At 43.0% G+C, this 21,375-nt stretch overlaps 1 long non-coding RNA gene across 4 annotated transcripts; it reads left to right on the forward strand.

The window, feature by feature from the left end:
• Positions 1-1,183: 1,183 nt before the first annotated feature.
• On the forward strand, positions 1,184-19,138 carry LOC110503504. Of its 4 annotated transcripts, XR_002470481.2 has the most exons (9): positions 1,184-2,760; positions 2,985-3,184; positions 7,080-7,406; positions 7,652-7,708; positions 13,114-13,224; positions 14,992-15,221; positions 16,409-16,545; positions 16,653-16,726; positions 18,628-19,138. It is a non-coding gene; the product is annotated as an uncharacterized LOC110503504 (long non-coding RNA). The 4 variants fall into 4 exon arrangements; XR_002470482.2 differs by lacking the exon at positions 16,653-16,726; XR_002470483.2 differs by lacking the exons at positions 16,409-16,545; positions 16,653-16,726 and having other exon boundaries at positions 2,985-3,216.
• Positions 19,139-21,375: the final 2,237 nt, after the last annotated feature.

Below are 21,375 nucleotides of genomic sequence, written 5' to 3' on the forward strand. Positions count from 1 at the left end.
CAAAAGTTTCAGGTAGCCTTCCACAAGCTTCACACAATAAGTTGAGTGAATGTTGACCCATTCCTCCTGACAGAGCAGGTGTAACTGAGTCAGGTTTGTAGGCCTCGCACACACTTTTTCAGTTCTGCCCACAAGTGTTCTATAGGGTTGAGGTCAGGGCTTTGTGATGGTCACTCCAATAGTTTGACTTTGTTGTCCTTAAGCCATTTTGCCATAACGTTGGAAGAATGCTTGGGGTCATTGTCCATTTGGAAGACCCATTTGCCACCAAGCTTTAACTTCCTGACTGATGCCTTGAGATGTTGCTTCAAAATATCCACATCGTTTCCCTCCATGATGCAATTTATTTTGTGAAGTGCACCAGTCCCCCCTGCAGCAAAGCACCCCCACAACATGATGCTGCCACCCCCGTGCTTCACAGTTGGGATGGTGTTCTTCGGCTTGCAAGTCTCCCCCTTTTTCCTCCAAACAAACGATGGTCATTATGGCCATACAGTTCTATTTTTGTTTCATCAGACCAGAGGACATTTCTCCAAAAAGTACAATATTTTTCCCCATGTGCAGTTGCAAACTGTAGTCTGGCTTTTTTTATGGCGGTTTCGGAGCAGTGGCTTCTTCCTTGCTGAGTGGCCTTCCGATTATGTCGATAAAGGACTAATTTTACTGTGGATATAGATGATTTTGTACCTGTTTCCTCCAGCATCTTCACAAGGTCCTTTGCTGTTGTTCTGGGATTGTTTTGCACCAAAGTATGTTCATCTCTAGGAGACAGAGCGAGTCTCCTTCCTGAGCGGTATGACAGCTGCATGGTCCCATGGTGTTTATACTTGTGTACTATTGTTTGTACAGATGAACGTGGTACCTTCAGGCATTTGAAAATATCTCCCAATGATGAACCAGACTTGTGGAGGTCTACAATTCTTTTTCTGAGGTATTGGCTGATTTCCTTTGATTTTCCCATGATGTCAAGCAAAGAGGCACTGAGTGTAAACCTTGAAATACATCCACAGGTGCGCCTCCAAATTATGTCGATTCGCCTATCAGAAGATTCTAAAGCCATGACATCATTTTCTGGAACTTTCCAAGCTGTCTAAAAGCACAGTCAATTTAGTGTATCTAAACACTTCTTGTTCTCACCCACTGGAATTGTGATTGAGTGAAATAATCTGTCTGTAAACAATTGTTGGAAGAATTACTTGTGTCGTGCACAAAGTCCTAATCGTCTTGCCAAATATAATAGTTTGTTTTCAAGAAATTTGTGGAGTGGTTAAAACACTAATGTTGGAGTCATTAAAACTCGTTTATAAAAACTTCCGACTTCAACTGTACAGTCCCTGTCATTTAGCCGTCCTGGAAAACAGTACATAGTTTCACAACATCCTGGCAGCTAGAAATTACTTTTGGCTCACACTGTAGCAGAGATGCTGATGTAGAGGTTTGCTTTGGGTAATTCCCATGTATTGTGGAAAGACAAATGGTTTTTTGGGTGTTCCTTGAACATTTATCTTCAAGGCTGTAATGCACCAAATATGTAGGTGAAAGAGGAGTCTATTTTCTTGCAGATGACCAGTTTTGTTCAGCAGTCATCACACTGTATTGTAAGGATGCTGATTTTACCGTATGAACAGTATACGCTGCCAGGTTAGACAAATCATTTACCATTCTTGATATGATCATCACCACCATCACCATCTCTGTCCTTCCTCCTTCCCATCTCTCTAACCAGGTGTCTACAATGGTGCAAGCTGTTTCTCTTGGGTTTACAATCCAGACATCAAAATCTGCTGCGCAGGGCAGCTGTCCAATAGGATGCTTGGAGTCCATTAGCCGACAGAGCTAAGGCTTACAGCTGAAGCCTAGTTCATTGAACATCCTCGGCTACATTAAAATGACTTTTCCTCATCTCAGTCAAATGAAAGTAAAACAGCTAAATCATCCATCTGCCTGTTGAGTAGTTGTTGGTCAAGGCATGAAGACAATGCTGTACACTACAGGGATGTTTCTGTGTATTTTTTAAATGGTCAAAATAACTCAAAGCGGCATTATAAGACAAGGCTGAAACTATATGTTGTCCACAGACCCATTTCAGTTCGCTCAGAATGTTTAGACAGGGCCCCAGATTGAAGTGGGTGTCCTATACTCCAAGCCAATGTCCTAGAGTGCTGTTTGATCTAAAAGTCTATCAGGGTGTAACGATCGTCTGTGGAAGATGGTGTGGACCAAAGCGCAGCGCGGTACGTGTCCATGATTTTTATTTGACTGATCACTAAAACACAATTACAAGAGAATAAATTAAACCGAAACAGTCCGGCAAGGTGCAAACACTGATACGGAAAACAACTACCCACAAAAACCCTGTGGGGGAAAAGCTACTTAAGTATGGTTCTCAATCAGAAACAAAGAAATACAAACACATAGAAAGAGAGCACAGAATACCCACCCAAATCACACCCTGACCAAACCAAAATAGAGACATAAAAAGCTCTCTACGGTCAGGGCGTGACACAGGGAGAAAATCTGCCCCATGATTTGCCAGTAACAAGGACTATTTGTTGTGGTGAGAGCTTTACTTTGGCTATATGCTGTACACTGTCAGTTTAGTCCGCACAGCTATTTACTCAAGCCCCATTCCGCAACCAATTAGAGTAGCGCTGCTCCTCTTCAGTGTGAGAGTGTACCTGACGAGTAACGAGAGCTCTCTTTGGGTCTCTTTTCTATCATGGCACTCTGTCCGTAGAGGATGTCTGCACAGGTCCCCTGGTAAGTAGGAAAGTCAGAATTTATTTTATAGCAAGTGGACTTTTATAGCAAGTGGAGTATGATTGTGTGAATTTAGGGTATGCGCACGCTACAGTATGTTTAAATGAAATTGTCTGTATTCAAGTCTGTATGTGTGTCTGTTATTTGTGTGTGTGTTGATACCCTGCTGACTGTTTTGTCTGATTGATACCCTGCTGACTGTGGAACAACTCCATATGGTGTAGAGGACCGAGGGGTGCTGTGCTGTAACCAGACCTTGCACCTTGGGGTGGAGGCTGGGCACCAGTGGTCCTCAGGTGGCCACTTGTATCTGCCATCCCGTGACATGGTGTGAGTCACGCGTTCATCTCAACGATCCAGGCAAACACTGCTGTGGAGAGGAGTCATACAACCCTCAGAATGAAATCTGCTGCAACGGACTGAAGTGAGTTGCTCTGTACGGTGGAAACTGCTAAGGTTTGTACAGATGTAGCATCTTAGTTTGAGCCAGTTCGCTACAGCTGGAAAATAATTCTGCAGAAACAGCAAATGTGAATTACTGTATTATGTGGATTATAATGAATGGACATTTTTGTTAGGGTTGTACATTTTACGAAAGGGAGAATACACTGCAAGTTTTACATTTCCTGTATATATATCCAGCCCCCCTGTCTAAGTGTTGATGCAATGTCTTGAAATGTGTGCGTGTTTGTGCGTTCGAGCATGTGGGTGTTTGTGCTCGTGCATGCGTGTTTGTACTATAACTCTAGAAAGTGTTTTCCCACTGTCTTCGACTGGGTCAGCATCTTTGTTCTGTATTTGTGTGTCTGAGAGACGTGGATTTTTTATTTTATTTAACCTTTATTTAATTAGGCAAGTCAGTTAAGAACAAATTATTATTTACAATGACGGTCTGCCCCGGCCAAACCCTAACCCGGACGATGCTGGGCCAATTGTGCGCCGCCCAATGGGACTCCCAATCACGGCCGGTTGTGATACAGCCTGGAATCTAACCAGGGTCTGTAGTGACGTCCTCTAGCACTGTGATGCAGTGCCTTAGACCGCTGCGCCACTCAGGAGCAAAGTGATGCAAGTGGGATAAAAAATATATCCCGACATTCCCAGTCCCACTACCGCAGATGTGAGAGGATTCTGTGGCCGGCCACGGCTCAATGGAATTCACCATTGAGCCGGATAACGGATAACTTTATGTTAGCCTTCCAGACATCTTTTAAAGGGGTGTATTCCACTGCAGCTGACGGTCTAAAGGTCTCCTGCTGTTTAGTCTTGTGTGACTTGACCTCAGTGTTTAGGAGGAAGTTGAGGAGGAATCCGGGTTGATTATTATTAGGGATTATAGGAATGTTACTCAAGTATTTTCAAAGTAAATGTCGTTCATTATTGACTCGTGTCTGTTTTAATGGGAATACAGAAACATGCACAATGTCTGAGGGCATACCTGACACAGACGGGAAAGAAAAATGCACTGGAATCTACTTGTGTTTTTTGACAGCGGGCTTCACACCCTGATCTAAAGTCTAGAGGCCATGTAGAAACATGTAATTGAACGTCATTAACAAACAACTCTCCATTGTCAGTCTTTAACCCTGACATTAAAACTGTGGGTTGAAACCCCTAGTGCTGTCCCCAGGAAGTTGCATGGCAGTCTGAGTTTACAGCAATGCCATGACTCAATACTTTGGCCATGAAACAAGCAGGAAGTCCGTGAGAACAACACAGCTTTGAGTGACGCACTAGAAACTACTTTAGTTTTGACCCTGTAACTGAATCCCTAATCACTCCCTTGCCCTTGCCCTTGCCCTTGCCCTTCCCCTGCCCCTCACTTTGTTCATTCACACGCATTTCCTCCATATGTACAAGTGTCTCAAAGCTGAGGGAGTGAACATTATCGAGGGTGTAGGGGATAATTAGACCCACTTAGACTGTTTTGGAGTTTTCCCAATTACATACAAACGAAGGAAAAGGTGTTTCTAATTATGAGCCACGTGTATTTTGTTCGTGTCTGATTTCGAGGTATGACAGGTGACAAAATAAATACATCCCAAATGAAATGTTGAACTGGTACTGAGGTTTATATATTGTAAAACGATGGGGGGGAATATCTTCATTTGAATTTCATGGTTGTTTTATATTATAAGTTGGGACATGAATTGCATCATTCAAGCAATGAGTGTGTCCCGAAGTTGAATGGTTTACTGATCCCCTCGCCACTCTTGACGTCAGCAACGCATGACAGCCATGTCATAACATGTAATAACAGCTGACATAACTTGTCATAATATGGCCAAAACATTGTCATGACTGATACATTTACACCTGTTGTGACATACAGTAAGTGGACTGCGTTATTTTATGGCTGATAATGATAATAATATTCAAATTAGTTTTTTTTCCCTGCCAAGAAGTTTCCGTTCATTTGAAATTTTGTTTCTTAAATCCTTTGTTGTCATCTGATGCAACACTCCATCACTCTCCTTCTTGGTAAAATAGCCCTGACACAGCCTGTAGATGTGTTGGGTCATTGTCCTGTTGAAAAACAAATGATAGTCCCACTGATCCCAAACCAGATGGGATAGCATATCGCTGCAGAATGCTGTGGTAGCCATGCTGGTTAAGTAAGACTTGAATTCTAAAGAAATGACTGACAGTTCACCAGCAAAGCACCATCACACCTCCTCCTCCATGCTTCACGGTGGGAACCACACATGCGGAGATCATCTGTTTACCCACACCGTGTCTCACAAAGACACAGCGGTTGGAACCAAAAGTCTCAAATTTGGAGAACACATTTCCACCAGTCTAATGTCCATTGCTCGTGTTTCTTGGCCCAAGCAAGTCTCTTCTTCCTATTGGTGTCCTTTAGTAGTGGTTTCTTTGCAGCAGTTCAACCATGAAGGCCTGATTCACACAGTCTCCTCTGAACAGTTGATGTTGAGATGTGTCTGATACTTGAACTCTGAAGCATTTATTTGGGCTGCAATTTCTGAGGCTTGTAACTTTAAGGAACTTATCCTCTGCAGCAGAGGTAACACTGGGTCTTCTTTTCTTGTGGCGGTCCTCATGGGAGCCAGTTTCATCGTGGTGCTTGTTTTGTGCGACTGCACTTGAAGAAACATTCAAAGTTCTTGAAATGCTCCGGATTGACTGTCCTTCATGTCTAAAAGTAATGATGGACTGTTGTTTCTCTTTGCTTATTTGAGCTGTTCGTGCCAAAATATGGACTTGGTATTTTACCAAATAGTGCTTGATATTTTACCAAATATCGTCTGTATACCACCCATACCTTGTCACAACACAACTGATTGGCTCAAACGCATTAAGGAAAATAAAAAATAAATTCCACAAATTAACTTTTAAGAAGGCACACCTCTTAATTGAAATGCATTCCAGGTGACTACCTCATGAAGCTGGTTGAGAAAATGCCAAGAGTGTGCAAGCTGCCATGAAGGCAAAGGGTGGCTATTTGAAGAACCTCAAATATAAAATATATTTTGATTTGTTTAACACTTTTTTGGTTACTACATGATTCCATTTGTGTTATTTCATAATTCTGACATCTTCACTATTATTCTACAATGTAGAAAATAGGAAAAATGAATGAGTACAGAAGTGTTTTTTAAAAACGTTTGGTAGTCTAAATATGTGTAATGACAGTGTTATGACCATATTATAACAGGTTGTGACACGTTATGTCAGCTGTTACGACATATTATGACATGGTTATGACCATGTGATAATCTGTTATGACACTGGGTGTCAAGTAAAATGTTACCAAAATAGATTTTGCTGATGGGTTTGTCTTAATTGATTAGCTAAATGGATGGCCTCCCCTCTTGAGTACAACAGAGTCTGCTGGTTTTGGTCATCTCTCTACATTGCTCAGTCTGTTGATTCAGGTTGATTAGGCCAAAACCCATCATTCTTATAGCTAGCACTCTCCAAATTACATTTCCATAAGTGCTATCATCCTTTAAAACCTCTTAAGGATTAGTCCCGAACTCACAAATGCTGATGCTCCAGATACTAAACTAGCCTAAAGAAGTCCAGTTTGAATGCTTCTTTTAATAGAATGGGTAAAATCAAATCAATTATAAATAATCATCAGTTCAATCAAGTACGGGCTTACCTGAATGACAACAGACACAGACTACCATATGAAATTTCACTGAATTAGTTTGGGGGTAGGCCTCATCTCTGAGGAATGCTCCTCAGAGTCATATGCTGACTACACTGGCATAGACAGCGAAATGGGCACCAAATTCTGAAAGATGATATGGGCTATTTTGGTATTGGGAGATCAAATATTTTTCTCTGCACAGACTCAGCAGGTGGAGGGTTATGCATGTTATGCTGCGGAGGAAAGGCCTAAGACCCCAGCAGTGGCCAGATGAAGTCCGTTGCCGGGACTCTGTACGACCTGCAGGTTCAGGACAGGCTCTCAGAGGATGCCCAGAGCTGTGGGAATGTCCTGATGGAGGCCGGCTCCACCTGCTGCTCCGCCCCAGGACTAGACCTGCTCTACCCTACCCAGCCAGGGTTCACCTGCTGTGGGCACCGCTACCCCAACTCCTCCCTGTGGTCTTGCTGTGCGGGGGTCCTGCACCCAAGGCTTGAACAACACACCACCAGCATGAACATGATTCCAGGTCAGTGGGAACAGGATATACTCCGAACTTGACTCCCATTTTTCTTCGATCCATGATTTATGTCACAGTGTGAGTTGCATCTGTTTATCTCTGAAAGGTCTATGAAAGACCAACCTACAAGCCAGAGAGTGATATGAATTCTATATGTAGTTCATATAAGATAAAATGGGTGTCTTTTGATGGGTCCTTGCCTGGATTCTGTCTGTCTTAGCCCATTTGATTAGACTGTTGTTTACTATCCTCAGGACCTAGGATTCTACCACTGGGGGGCCTGAAGACAGAAGTCCTGTGTGACACCAGAGGTAAGGCCTCCAGTTTGAAGCACAGGATGAAAGGAATCATGAAAATACAGTGGGAAGCACTTGAATCACTTTGGGCAGCCACAGTTCATCCTTTATTTCAAAGGGGAGATCAAGCTGAGCCTAACTTTTATAGGCCTTTTCTATTTTGCCCTGTTTTTGATACCGTCGACCACTCCATTGTTGTTGGCCGGCTAAGGAGTATTGGTTTCGTATGGGTCTTTGGCCTGGTTTGCTAACTACCTCTCTCAAAGAGTGCAGTGTATTAAGTCAGGAAATCTCAAAGCAAAGCAGCACATATCGCACTTAGATGTACACTACAGTTCAAAAGTTTGGGGTCACTTAGAAATGTCCTTGTTTTTTTAAAGAACGGCACATTTTTGCTCATTAAAATAACATCAAATTGATCAGAAACACAGTGTGGACATTGTTAATGTTGCAAATGACTATTGTAGCTGAAAACAGCAGATTTGTTAAATGGAAAATCTAATGTCCCCAGGTCCAGAACAGAGACTGGTAAACGCACAGTATTAAATAAATCAATCAATGACTCCATGTAACTCTGCCACCCCAGTATTTGTATTTATTAGGGATCCCCATTAGCTCTTGCCAAGGAGGCACCTAGTGTTCCTGGGGTCCAAACAAATTAAGGCATATACATATCAAACAAAAGATCATTCATCATATAACATTATTAAACCACTACATCCAGTACCATTTCAAATTTGACACACCTACCCATCCAAGGGTTTTTCTTTATTTGTACTATTTTCTACATTGTAGAATAATAGTGAAGACATCAACACTATGAAATAACGCATATGGAATCATGTCGTAACCAACAAAGTGTTAAAGAAATCAAAATATAGATTCTTCAAAGTAGCTACCCTTTGCCTTGATGACAGCTTTGTACAGAATAGCAGTATTACTCATGAGTCTTACGGTATCACTCACTACTTTGTGTTGCATTGTGGCGGATCCTGGCAGATCCTGGCCGACTGGCAGATCCTGGCCGACTGGCAGATCTGGAAGAGTCTGGCGGATCTGGAAGAGTCTGGCTGATCTGGAAGAGTCTGGCTGATCTGGAAGAGTCTGGCTGATCTGGAAGAGTCTGGCTGATCTGGAAGAGTCTGGCTGACTGGCGGATCTGGAAGAGTCTGGCTGACTGGCGGATCTGGAAGAGTCTGGCTGACTGGCGGATCTGGAAGAGTCTGGCTGACTGGCGGATCTGGAAGAGTCTGGCTGACTGGCGGATCTGGAAGAGTCTGGCTGACTGGCGGATCTGGAAGAGTCTGGCTGACTGGCGGATCTGGAAGAGTGTGGCTGACTGGCGGATCTGGAAGAGTCAGGCTGACTGGCGGATCTGGAAGAGTCAGGCTGACTGGCAGATCTGGAAGAGTCTGGCTGACTGGCAGATCTGGAAGAGTCTGGCGGATCCTGGCAGACTGAAAGATCTGGCTGCTCCATACTGTCTGGCGGCTCTGGCTGCTCCATGCTGACTGGCGGCTCTGGCTGCTCCATGCTGACTGGCAGCTCCTTGCAGACTGGCAGCTCCTTGCAGACTGGCAGCTCCTTGCAGACTGGCAGCTCCTTGCAGACTGGCAGCTCCTTGCAGACTGGCAGCTCCTTGCAGACTGGCAGCTCCTTGCAGACTGGCAGCTCCTTGCAGACTGGCAGCTCCTTGCAGACTGGCAGCTCCTTGCAGACTGGCAGCTCCTTGCAGACTGGCAGCTCCGTGCAGACTAGCAGCTCCGTGCAGACTGGCAGCTCCGTGCAGACTGGCAGCTCTGGCTGCTCCATGCAGACTGACAGCTCTGGCTGCTCCATGCAGACTGACAGCTCTGGCTGCTCCATGCAGACTGACAGCTCTGGCTGCTCCATGCAGACTGGCTGCTCCATGCAGACTGACAGCACTGGCAGCTCCATGCAGACTGGCAGCTCCATGCAGACTGGCAGCTCCATGCAGACTGGCAGCTCCATGCAGACTGGCAGCTCTGGCTGCTCTATGCAGGCTGGCAGCTCTGGCTGCGCTGAACAGGCGGGAGACTCCGGCAGCGCAGGAGAGGAGAGAGGCTCTGGCTGCGCTAAACAGGCGGGAGACTCCGGCAGGAGAGGAGAAAAGCTCTGGCTGCGCTAAACAGGCGGGAGGCTCCGGCAGCGCTGTAGAGGAGAAAGGCTCTGGCTGCGCTAAACAGGCGAGGCGCACTGAAGGCCTGGTGCGGGGAGCTGCTTCCGGAGGACTGGAGTGTGGAGGTGGCACAGGATGGGCTAGACCATGAAGGCGTACTGGAGATCTTGAGAGCAGTGTTGGCACAGGACGTGCAAGGCTAGGGATGTGCACAGGAGGCCTGGCGCGTGAGGCTGGCACCGACGTCACCAGCCGACTAACACGTACCTCAGGACGAGTATGGAGCGCTAACCCAGGTGCCATCAAATCCCCGACACGTTCCGTCGGGCGAATTCCATGCAAAAAGCACCAACACAGCAACTCCCTCATTTCTCTCTCCTCCAACTTCCCAATTAACTCCTTCACAGTCTCTGTTTCGCTCACCTCCAACACCGGCTCTGGTCTCCTCCTTGGCTCCTCACGATAAACGAGGAGGCAGCACGGCGTAGCGGATGGAAGCCTGAGAATCAGCCCCAAAAATGTCTTGGGGGGGGGGGGGGGGGGGCTCAGGGAGAGTGTGGCAGAGTCAAGAGTCAGACCTGAGCCAACTCTCCCTGAGCCCCCCCCAAGAAATTTTTGGGGCTGATTCTCAGGCTTCCATCCGCTATGCCGTGCTGCCTCCTCAGATCTGCACTTCTCAGCTTTCGCCGCCTCCAGTTCTTCCTTGGGGCGGCGATATTCTCCAGGCTGAGCCCAGGGTCCTTTACCGTCCAGTTCTTCCTCCCATGTCCATTTCTCCAGGTGGTGCAGCCTCTCCCACTGCAGCTGCTGCTTTTCCTGCTGCCTATCCTGTGGCTCCTGCCTGTTAACATGCTGCTTGGTCCGTTGGTGGTGGGTGATTCTGTAACGGTTTTCATATAGTGAAGGAGAGTCGGACCAAACTGCAGCATGTCAATTGCGATCCATGTTTATTTAAACAAACGTAAACACAACTACTACAAAACAATAAACGAAAACAGCCTATATTTGTGTCAACTAATATCAAACAAGGACATCAAGACACTCAGGACAATCACCCACAACAAACTCAAAGAATATGGCTGCCTAAATATGGTTCCCAATCAGAGACAACGATAAACACCTGCCTCTGATTGAGAACCACTCCAGACAGCCATAGACTTTGCTAGATAACCCCACTAGCTACAATCCCAATACATACACACCAAAACCCCAAGACAAAACACACCACAATACAAAAACCCGATGCCACACCCTGGCCTGACCCAATACATGAAGAAAAACACAAAATACTTAGACCAGGGCGTGACAGTCAATCAGTCTGCCATCAGTCTTGCAACTCCATGGGTAAAAACAATCAGATATATCCCATCAACAACTGACTTATCAAAATCAAAAAATTACAAAGCTCTTTGTTTGTTCCTGAGTTGTTGCTGAGTAGGACCACAGATGAGTCAGTGAAGGCTGACTACGAAAATTACATGAATAAAGTCGACACATTTGAATGTAAAGAATTGCAGCTTATAACGAGGGGGCCTTCAAAATACTTTTCAAAGTGTGTGTGTGTGTATTACTTTATCATATTTCTTAGAAAGGATAACAGTACTACTCATGGGTTAAGCTGATCTTACCTTAGTAAGATGGCGCCGAAGAAGAAGGCAGACGTTTTACGTGCCCTCAGCCGATTGTGTTTTTTGTTAGTTTATTTGCGTTTTTGTAACAATTTTTTGTAACTGATTTTATACATATTGTTGCCGCTACCGTCTCTTATGACCGAAAGTAACTTCTAGACATCAGGACTGCGATTACTCACCATGGACTGGCAGAATCCTTTTTTTCCTTTCACGACTGATGAGCCCGACACAAAGGATATACTCCTTCCTCGGGAACAGGACCCGATCCCGGTGATCTGCGTGAAGAAGAAGGGGAGAAACAGGGGCCGAAGGGAGGGCTGCCTTCTGAGAATTCGTAGGCAATCAAATAAACCCCCACTTCCCTCCATTCTGCTAGCAAATGTGCAATCCTTGGAGAATAAAATCGACGAGTTTCGTGGAAGATTAAAATACCAACAGGACATAAAACATTTCACATCTTATGCTTCACGGAGTTGTGGCTGAACAACGACAATATCAACATACAGCTGGCTGGTTATACGATGTACCGGCAGGATAGAACAGCAGCATCTGGTGAGACAAGGGGCGGCGGACTATGTATTTTTGTAAATAATAGCTGGTGCACCATATCTAATGAAGTCTCGAGCTATTGCTCGCCTGAGGTAGAGTATCTCATGATAAGCTGTAGACCACACTACCTACCGAGAGTGTTTTCATCTGTATTCTTCGTAGCTGTTTACGTACCACCACAGTCAGAGGCTGGCACTAAGACGCCATTGAATGAGCTGTATTCCGCCATAAGCAAACAAGAAAACGCTCACCCAGAGGCGATGCTACTAGTAGCCGTGGACTTTAACGCAGGGAAACTTAAATCCATTTAACCAAATTTCTATAAGAATGTTAAATGTGCAACCAGAGGAAAAATAAATCTGGACCACCTATACGTGGTCTGTACGTGTACTGTGAGATTGTGCTGACCAACTTGCAAGTGTCTTCACTAAAATGTTCAACCTCTCCCTGTCTGAGTCTGTAATACCAACATGTTTTAAGCAGACCACCCTAGTGCCTGTGCCCAAGAACACTAAGGTAACCTGCCTAAATGACTACCAACCCATAGCACTCATATCTGTCTGTAGCCATGAAGTGCTTTTAAAGGCTGGTCATTTTATTTTACCTTATTAAACTAGTCAGTTCATTCAGTTATTCACTACAGAAGTGATACCTCCTAGTCATTGAGTTAGCCACAGCAACTGCAAACGCTTGCTAGGAAAGAACAGACAGAGTATCCCGTCTACCACACAACAATGTTGTCACGTTCTGACCATAGTTCTTGTGTGTTTTCCTTGTTTTAGTGTTGGTCAGGACGTGAGCTGGGTGGGTGAGCTATGTTGCGTGTCTAGTTTGTCTGTTTCTGTGTTTGGCCTGATATGGTTCTCAATCAGAGGCAGGTGTTAGTCATTGTCTCTGATTGGGAACCATATTTAGGTAGGCTGTTTTGTGTTGGGTTTTTGTGGTTGATTATTTCCATGTCTGTTTGTTTCACCACACAGGACTGTATTTGGTTTTCACATTTATTGTTTTGTATATTTGTAGTGTTTTCTCAGCATTCGTCTTTATTAAAGATGTTTAACCCTAACCACACTGCGTTTTGGTCTGCCTCTCCTTCCCAGGAAGAAGCCGTTACAGATGTTACTACAACGTATCCAATTGACCACCAGAGACATTCTTCAAAGGACTCGGTTGGGCAACACGGCCTTCCATCTACCGACGCGCAGCTCAAAGTAAATATTTATTGCATTTTCCTTTTCCAAATGGGTGTTAATTTAGAATGCATAAGATACTGTATTTACGATAGCACAGCTTCTTCCCTTTGTTCCTCAGTCTTCCACTCAAACCCAGCCCCTTTTCTTTTGTGTAACAAGCTGTCATATCTGTTCCGCCCGCTAGGGACGTTTTCCTTTATGACGTAATTTGTAATCAAGTTATGATTTAATTATGTGTGTGATTAGTTAAGTATTTAGTAAATAAATGATTGAACCCAATTTTGTAGTGCTGATTCAAATTGTTAGCCAGGGTTCATGCAGATAACCAAGAAATTACAACTTTCAGATGAGACTGAAAAGATGACTAATATTGACTGCTATTGATGTAAAATATTACTAGGTCTTTAAGAGTTTATTCGGAAGATAACAGCTCTATAAATATTATTTAGTGGCCCGACTCTAGTTAATTACATGATTAGCTCAATCAGGTAACTTTTTTTATAGAATAGCATGTCATGTCACTTAATCCGGCATAGCCAAAGACATGGCAATTGCCTCGCTATTATTTTACTGCTGCTCTTTAATTACTTGTTACTTTTATCCCTTATTCTTATCTGTATTTTTTTAATCTGCATTGTTGGTTAGGTTACTGTAAGTAAGCATTTCACTGTAAGGTCTACACCTGTTTGATTCAGCGAGTGTGACTGATAAGATTTGATTTGATGCAATGACCACATTATTGTAAAGGAAAACCAGGCGCAAGAACTCTATTGAGTGGAGGCCTCTTCCACGACTATTAATATCAAAGTCGCAAGATGTGATTAGGCCAGATCAGTACCTCCTTGATATGGCTCGTTTGATTCAGCTCAGTAGTCTGAAAGATTCTCGAATACGGGGAGCAACATACATTACTGGATTTTTATGTAAGAACCTGATCTCTTTTAGATGAAGCAATGTTATCTGAAAGTGGTTTTGTTTAAAGGTCTGGGTGGGTTCTGTAGTAATTCCCCTAAAATCCTCTTCCCATGAACTGTGGACACGTTCCTACTTTGAGTTGCATTGCTTGGGACAAACGGTGGTAGGGTGGAATAATTATGAACGTGGTTCCATTTTTAAATGACTAACTATTTGCATGTTCAGGTCAGTGGAGGCTGTTGGGCGGAGCTATAGGAGGACGGGCTCATTGTAATGGCTGGAATGGAATAAATGGAACGGTCTCAAACACATTAAATGTATGGAAACCTCATGTTTGACTCCATTCCATTTATTCATTCCTAGCCATTACAATGAGCCATCCTCCTATAGTTCCTCCCACCAGCCTCCACTGGCTCAGATGGACTTTTCCACTGAATCACCATATTATTGACCTAGTCAGCCTAACTTATGTGGGGCCACTGATCACAGGTTGAACGTGCACCACCATCCCACACTACCGTTTGTCCTAAGCAAATGCAACTCAAAGTAGGAATGTTCCCACACTTGACAAGAAGAGGATTTTAGAGTGTGCTTTTTAAGGTAGCCTCAGCAATATCACATCATCATACACAGCACTACTCAGCCAAGACAACTGTAATTAAATCAAACGGTGCCGGTTATGAGCAACATCTCATTAATCAAAGACTAGCACTCTTAGGCTCCGGTCCCCTGGTCCTCACCTTTTCCTGTAATTCTTCCTATTTCCTTTTAAAATTTATTTTTAAAAGATATCATACAAACTGTGATATCCTGTTACAAAACACAGAGCATCAAATGAATTTATTATCTTGCTTCATTCATTCTTTTCAGCTTGGCAACAAGCGATCCAGCAGGAAAGTCCCGTCCAGAACAACCAATGATATTGTATCCATACCGTCATCTCTACTCCCTTCAACGGATCTCCCATGAACCATCAATGACCTGTTCATGAACAACTTTCACACGGTGTGTGCGTGCGTATGGATCCCCGGTTTACTGACTTCTGGTGCATTACCTCCCTATGACTTGCACTTCCTGCAGAGGTGGTCAAAGGAAGCAAGGTGACTAATTCTTTAAACAAGTTTAGCCAATAAAATGAAAACATTACTTCAAACCACTTTTGGATACCTTGTTAACATTACAACATGAAATTCATGTCTTAAACTTTGCAATGTTTCGAAAATGGCAAAGAAATTAGTTCTGTTATACTTACATACATCATTCAACCAGTTTCAGAAACGTCAGTGTTTTCCATCAAATACTACTAATAATAATATGCATATATTAGCGACTGAGGTGCAGGCCGTTTACTCTGGGCACCTTTCTTCCAAGCTACTCAATAGTGCCCCTGCAGCCATATTAATTACAGATCACAAAGTCAGCCAATTTCCACTCCATTCATACGCAAATCCCTTTGATTCATACACTGGCTTGTCTGTCGGTCATGTTGTTTCAACCTGCCCTTCCCTTATCTACACTGAAATGATATCATTTCAGTAGTCCTCTATGATACATTTGTTTTAAATCTCGCATAGCGGTGGTTGAATATATGTATCTGTGGTAGGTCCTAGAAAACAACAATGAATAATATGGAACAAATAAATACCATCAAAGGATACCTTACAGCTTACAATAATGAACACCTTGTCAAACAACTGAAAACCAACCTGGCAATATTTATGATTTTAATACAAAAACGTGGATCTTTTTTTTGGTACAGTATTTTCACAGCTGTTTTTGTACACCCACATGACAATCACAGACTAAAATACTGAATTCTTGTTTGTGGAATATAGAGGAGGTGGTTGCTGTGTGGGTGGGAGGTTCTGCCTGTCACTTGTTCTCAACAGGCATCCAGTCTCGGAATGTGGACTTGAAGAGGGAGACAAAGTCCAGGACCTGCTGCTCTTTGTTCTGAATGTTTGCAGTGCTAGTGTGTTTAATTCATCTGTGTATCTCACATGTGCCTGGTATGATAGAGCAATAACTTTTTGAGAAAATAATGACATGACATGACAGTAACAGTAGCTGTAGAGGATGTAATGAAAAGTTGGAGGGTGGTTGGTAATGGAGGACATCAGGTGGATCCACGTCTGGGTGTTGGGCAGCTCCTGGAGAACAGGATCAGAGTTAAAGGGAACAGGGTAGGAGACAGACGTAAACACAAAGGTTACATTTTACTGTGAGAAGTGTATGGCTCAGTGCAATGTTTTAAATTGGAGATATGTACTTTCAACTGTTTTGGAAGGTATATCCTACCTCAAGCTGGTCCCCCTCCGACTCAGAGCACAGAGAATCAGACTGATACGAACTCACTGGTTCTGGTGGACGGGATACCACCTGGGGGGTTCGGCCAGTCGATGGTCCTAAAGTCAAATTGGAGAGGTAAAATGCTGAGCTTATAAAAATGTACCTCTTCAAATCTACCATTTCTTGCTTTCTCAAATGTCAACCAAAGCTTAACATACTTTGTCTTTTGGGCTTCACTGAAGTGTAGGGCGCCAGGGCTTTCAGTGGTTGACCGTCCAACGGTTCCAACTGGAGAAGATTGTTGGCTTCCACCGAGGTAACCCTAGGAAGACGAGAACAATATCAGTGTTAGGGAGACTAAAACTAGCTTCAGGTTATTTTGTGTGCAAATGCAAACAGTTATCTGAGATTTTTAATATTCACTTTAAACTCTAAAAGCTAGGGTCAGAATTTTCACTTTTGGATAAATAGCGTGCCCAATTTCAACTTCCTGCTCCTCATGCCAAGAATATAAGATATGCATATTATTCATAGATTTGGATAGAAAACACTGAAGTTTCTAAAACTGTTTGAATCATGTCTGAGTTTAACAGAACTTATGTAGCAGGCAAAACCCAGAGGACTAACTGTTCAGATTATTTTTTCCCCCCCATCTCTGTTCACTATATTGTCTTTGCATTGGATATTTAATAGGAACCAATTTTCAGTTCCTACCGCTTCCACACGATGTCGCCAGTCTTTGGAATATGGTTGAAGTTATTCCATTGTGCTTGGAAGAAGTAGGCCAACTCGGAACTGGGGACACTTTTGTGAGTTGCACAAGACGTGAAGAGCAGAGCTGGTTTCTTTTCGTTCATGTATTAAATACAGATTGCCCCTGTCTACAATTTGATCGATTATTAACGTTTAAAAATACCTAACATTGTATTACAAAAGTAGTTTATAGGCAACTTTTGAAATATTTTGTAGTGACGTTTTGTTTTTGTAAGCTGTTTTTTTTCCTGGATCAAACGCACTTTATAAATTGACATTTTCGATATGGATGGAATTAATCGAACAAAATGATCAATTGTGACGTTTATGGGACATATTGGAGTGCCAACAAAAGAAGCTCGTCAAATGTAATGCATATTTTATATTTTATTTCAGCGTTTTGTGTAGCGCCTGCTACGCTAGCTCTTTTGTTTACTGCTGGTGCAGATGGGTGCAGGCTATCAGATAATAATAGCTTCTTATGCTTTCACCGAAAATATTTTTTTTAATCTGACATGTTGGCTGGATTCACAACGAGTGTAGCTTTGAGTATCTTACATGTGTGATTTAATGAAAGTTTGAATTGTATCGCATTTTATTTGAATCTGGCGCTCTGCATTTCCCCTGTTCATTGGCCAGTTGAGACGCTAGCGTCTCCCCTATCCATAAGAGGTTTTAACAGATTGTGACCCCAGCTTGGAGAAAAGGTGCAGTGAGGTTTCCCAGGCCTCGCCTTACTTTCGTCCTTCCAAGCCAAATAATTTGCCTGGATGTCGAAGCACTTGGTCCCCTTCTTGATTCTGCTCCGTTAGCTCTCCTTCTGTTTCTCCTGTGCCTTGTCGATGTTTAGTCTCACCTTAATTGATTATAGGAATAAATGCAATTACATTTCATATATTTCAGAAAATAAATGAACATTAGACAATCATTTTTACCTGGTCAAAAACCGCCACATCCTTCTCCTTCCGTGCCTTTGAAGGTAGTACTCGAAGTGTTCTGATCTGGTTCGACAATTTCCCCCACATCAGGTGGGGTGTATGTATCTGAAAGTACGTTATACAAAAATAACAATAGACAAACAACATAACTAAGTCAATCACACATTTGAAAGACTACAGTACATGCAATTGTATACACAATTGCATTGTTTACCTCAGTCAACAGTTGCGGCTCCCGTCCGTACAAGGTGGAGGCCTGGCTGCTGCTGTTGAGTGCAAAGAGAATTACCTTCAGGTTGTTCTCCCACCGTTCCTGGTTCCAATTAAGGGATATGCCCATGGCAGTCTTGAGGGTTTGATTGGCCCATTTCACCAACCCCCGAAACCTCCCGCTCCGCCTGCCCTGTAAGAATCCCCAGTTTGTGGGGCCGTTCTAGGTCCTCTGGAAGGTCAACGAGGTAATTTACAGATTACAACTCCCCACTAACTACCAGATCTCACCATCGTTTCATGTTTTCCTCCACAGGCCGGTGGTTCCTGGTCCCCTGTCTGATTCCACCCCCCACGACACCCCATCCACCTCCCTTGGACATCGAGTGAAGCCCCGTTCATACAATCAGATCCCTCCTGGACTCCGGAATTTGTGGGGTTCAGCTCCAGTACCTAGTGGACTGGAAAGTGTATGGTCCAGAGGAGCAGTGTTGGTTTTGGTGGATGACATTCTAGATCCCAACATCATTTGAGGGGAGGGGGGAAGGGTACTGCCACATCTACTCCTGCTCCCCCGCTCCGGTGGTAGACGTTGTGCCGGTTTACTAACAACAGGACCTGGAAACCTACCTTTACGCACACCTGGCAACCGTCATATCGCACACCTGCGTCTCATCCTCAGTCACACTTGGACTTCATAACTCATCCTTTATATAGTACCCTTCTGTTAGTAGTCGTCAGGTAGTAATGTTTGTTTCCATGTAAGACGCTTCATGTTTTGTGTCGTTCCATGTTCATTATTATTAAACTCACCAACTGCACTTGTTTCTTGACTCCCTGCGCCTACGTTACAGATAAATATGTATGTTTTTAAAACAGCAACACCGTCACCTGTTTTGTATCCAACTGAAGGATTGGGCTGTGGAAATGCAATCCCTCTCAAATGCATAGACTGACAGTCCATGAGAGTTCAAGAGATAGACTGTTATAACATGTGCTTTTGCTAACACCTGTGTGTAACGCATTTTGACTATCTGTAAATGACAGCCGTGCACCTGGTGATTGGAATGGGTTACCAGGACCAAATCTTTAAAATGTTTTTTTTAATGCCTTTAGGGGGTGCAAGGGGTCTATGGCTGAGTAGGGAGCACCCCCCACCTATGCCCATCTAATAGTGGGCCCATTGGTCATTTTGGACTTTTTTTTTTTAAACGTTAAAAATGACAGAGTCCCACTTCTCTCTCATGTCACCAACGAGTGATGGAGAGGAACCACTATCACTGCCTGGCCATTCCGAGTTCATCGGGCCAGTCAATTTCACGTTTCTGCAGTATTTTTGAGCATGTCAAATTTGTGATGGTAAATGCCCATTGAAACATATTGCAAATGGACAGTACATTTGCAATAAGATTAAACAGTGATAAACCATCACCATTTTTTTACGTTTTCTGAAAAGAGTGATTCCTTCATCCAACAACCTGCACAACCTTCCAATTTATTTAAATTGTTCTAAAGTAGTGTTTATATATTGAAAAGTTTCTGGTTTGCTCAGATAAATTATATTTCTTTGAATCGAAATGTTATTTTGCCTATTTCCCTTTTCTTCCGGGATAACACATGGTGGACAGTCTATTCCTCGTACAGACTGAATGTCTGTCTCTTACCAACTGAATACTGTTTAAATGGTGTACATTGTGAAATAAAATAAGCATGCTTTTTGCTATTATCTTGTTGATAACGTTCATCCATGAGCATTATGCATGAAGAACCATATCTCCACCTTAAAACAATCCTTGCTGCTTTGATCTGTGCAATCTGCAGCCTCCTAATTTCACTTGCTGATGCATTTCCCCAGAACACAGAACAGTAGTTCACCTGACGCAGTGGAATGTTTTTTTTGCAATAAGCATGCTGATTGACTATGACCAGATCATTATTTTCTATATACTCCCATATTTGTCTACTCACAATACCCTGCAATATCTTAGTGAGTGAAGGGAGTAGACTGATTGGTTGACTATTGGTAGGAGTAATGGGTTCTTTGCTGTCTTTCAGGATTTGGCACAGCTTAGCATGCTTCCATACATAAAGAAATATGTATAATGATTGAAAACTATCAGCTGGTTTTGTTATTGTTCTCCCGTCAACCGCCACACTAGATGGGCATGATTAGATAGATGTACCATTAGCTGTCTGAGCAGCTTACCGATCACTGTACCTGCACACTCGACTACCTCATCCCCATATTATTACTTAACCTCTTGCTCTTTTGCACCCCAGTATCTTATACTTGCACATTAATCATCTGCACATCTATCACTCCAGTATTAATGTTAAATGTTAATTATTTTCACCTCTATGGCCTATTTATTGCATACCTCCCTACTCTTCTACATTTGCACACTGTACATAGATTTTTCTATTTTTAGTTATTGACTGTACGCTTGTTTATGTTTAACTCAGTTGTTGTTTTTGTCACACTGCTTTGCTTTATCTTGGCCAGGTCACAGTTGTAAATGAGAACTTGTTCTCAACTGGCCTACCTGGTTAAAAAAAGGTAAAAAAAATAAAAAATAAAGTAAGCCCCGTATTCCATCCCTTTTCTGAATCATTTTTAACAATCAATAAAAGCATTTTTGTAAAACAAAGTTATTTTCTTGCAATTAATTAATTAATTAATTGAACTGCATAGTCACGTAGTGTTTTATGATTCTGTTAATCAATTTCTAGTATAGAATTGTCTGCTAACTTGCCATATTTCTTTGAGAAAATGCGTAGTAGACTATATCCATAAATGTTCATTATCAATCCATGGAGATGGACGAGCCCCAACTGTACTCTTTCTTACTGGGATCCATTACTCCAGTGATGATCCATTACTCCAGTGAGCAAATCAATTACATTTTATGTAGCGTGATTTAAATCATCCTCTAGATAAATCAGCTCCCAGGGTACAGCAGCCAAATAATGTTGACATTTTTCATGATTAAATGTTTAGAAATGTATCTTGACCACAATCCTTGGGGGTTTCTTTGAAACCTTAGTGTTCATGGTTATGGTCACA

Source organism: Oncorhynchus mykiss, chromosome 24 (genome assembly GCF_013265735.2).
Source record: "Oncorhynchus mykiss isolate Arlee chromosome 24, USDA_OmykA_1.1, whole genome shotgun sequence".
Classification (NCBI taxonomy): Eukaryota; Metazoa; Chordata; class Actinopteri; order Salmoniformes; family Salmonidae; genus Oncorhynchus; species Oncorhynchus mykiss.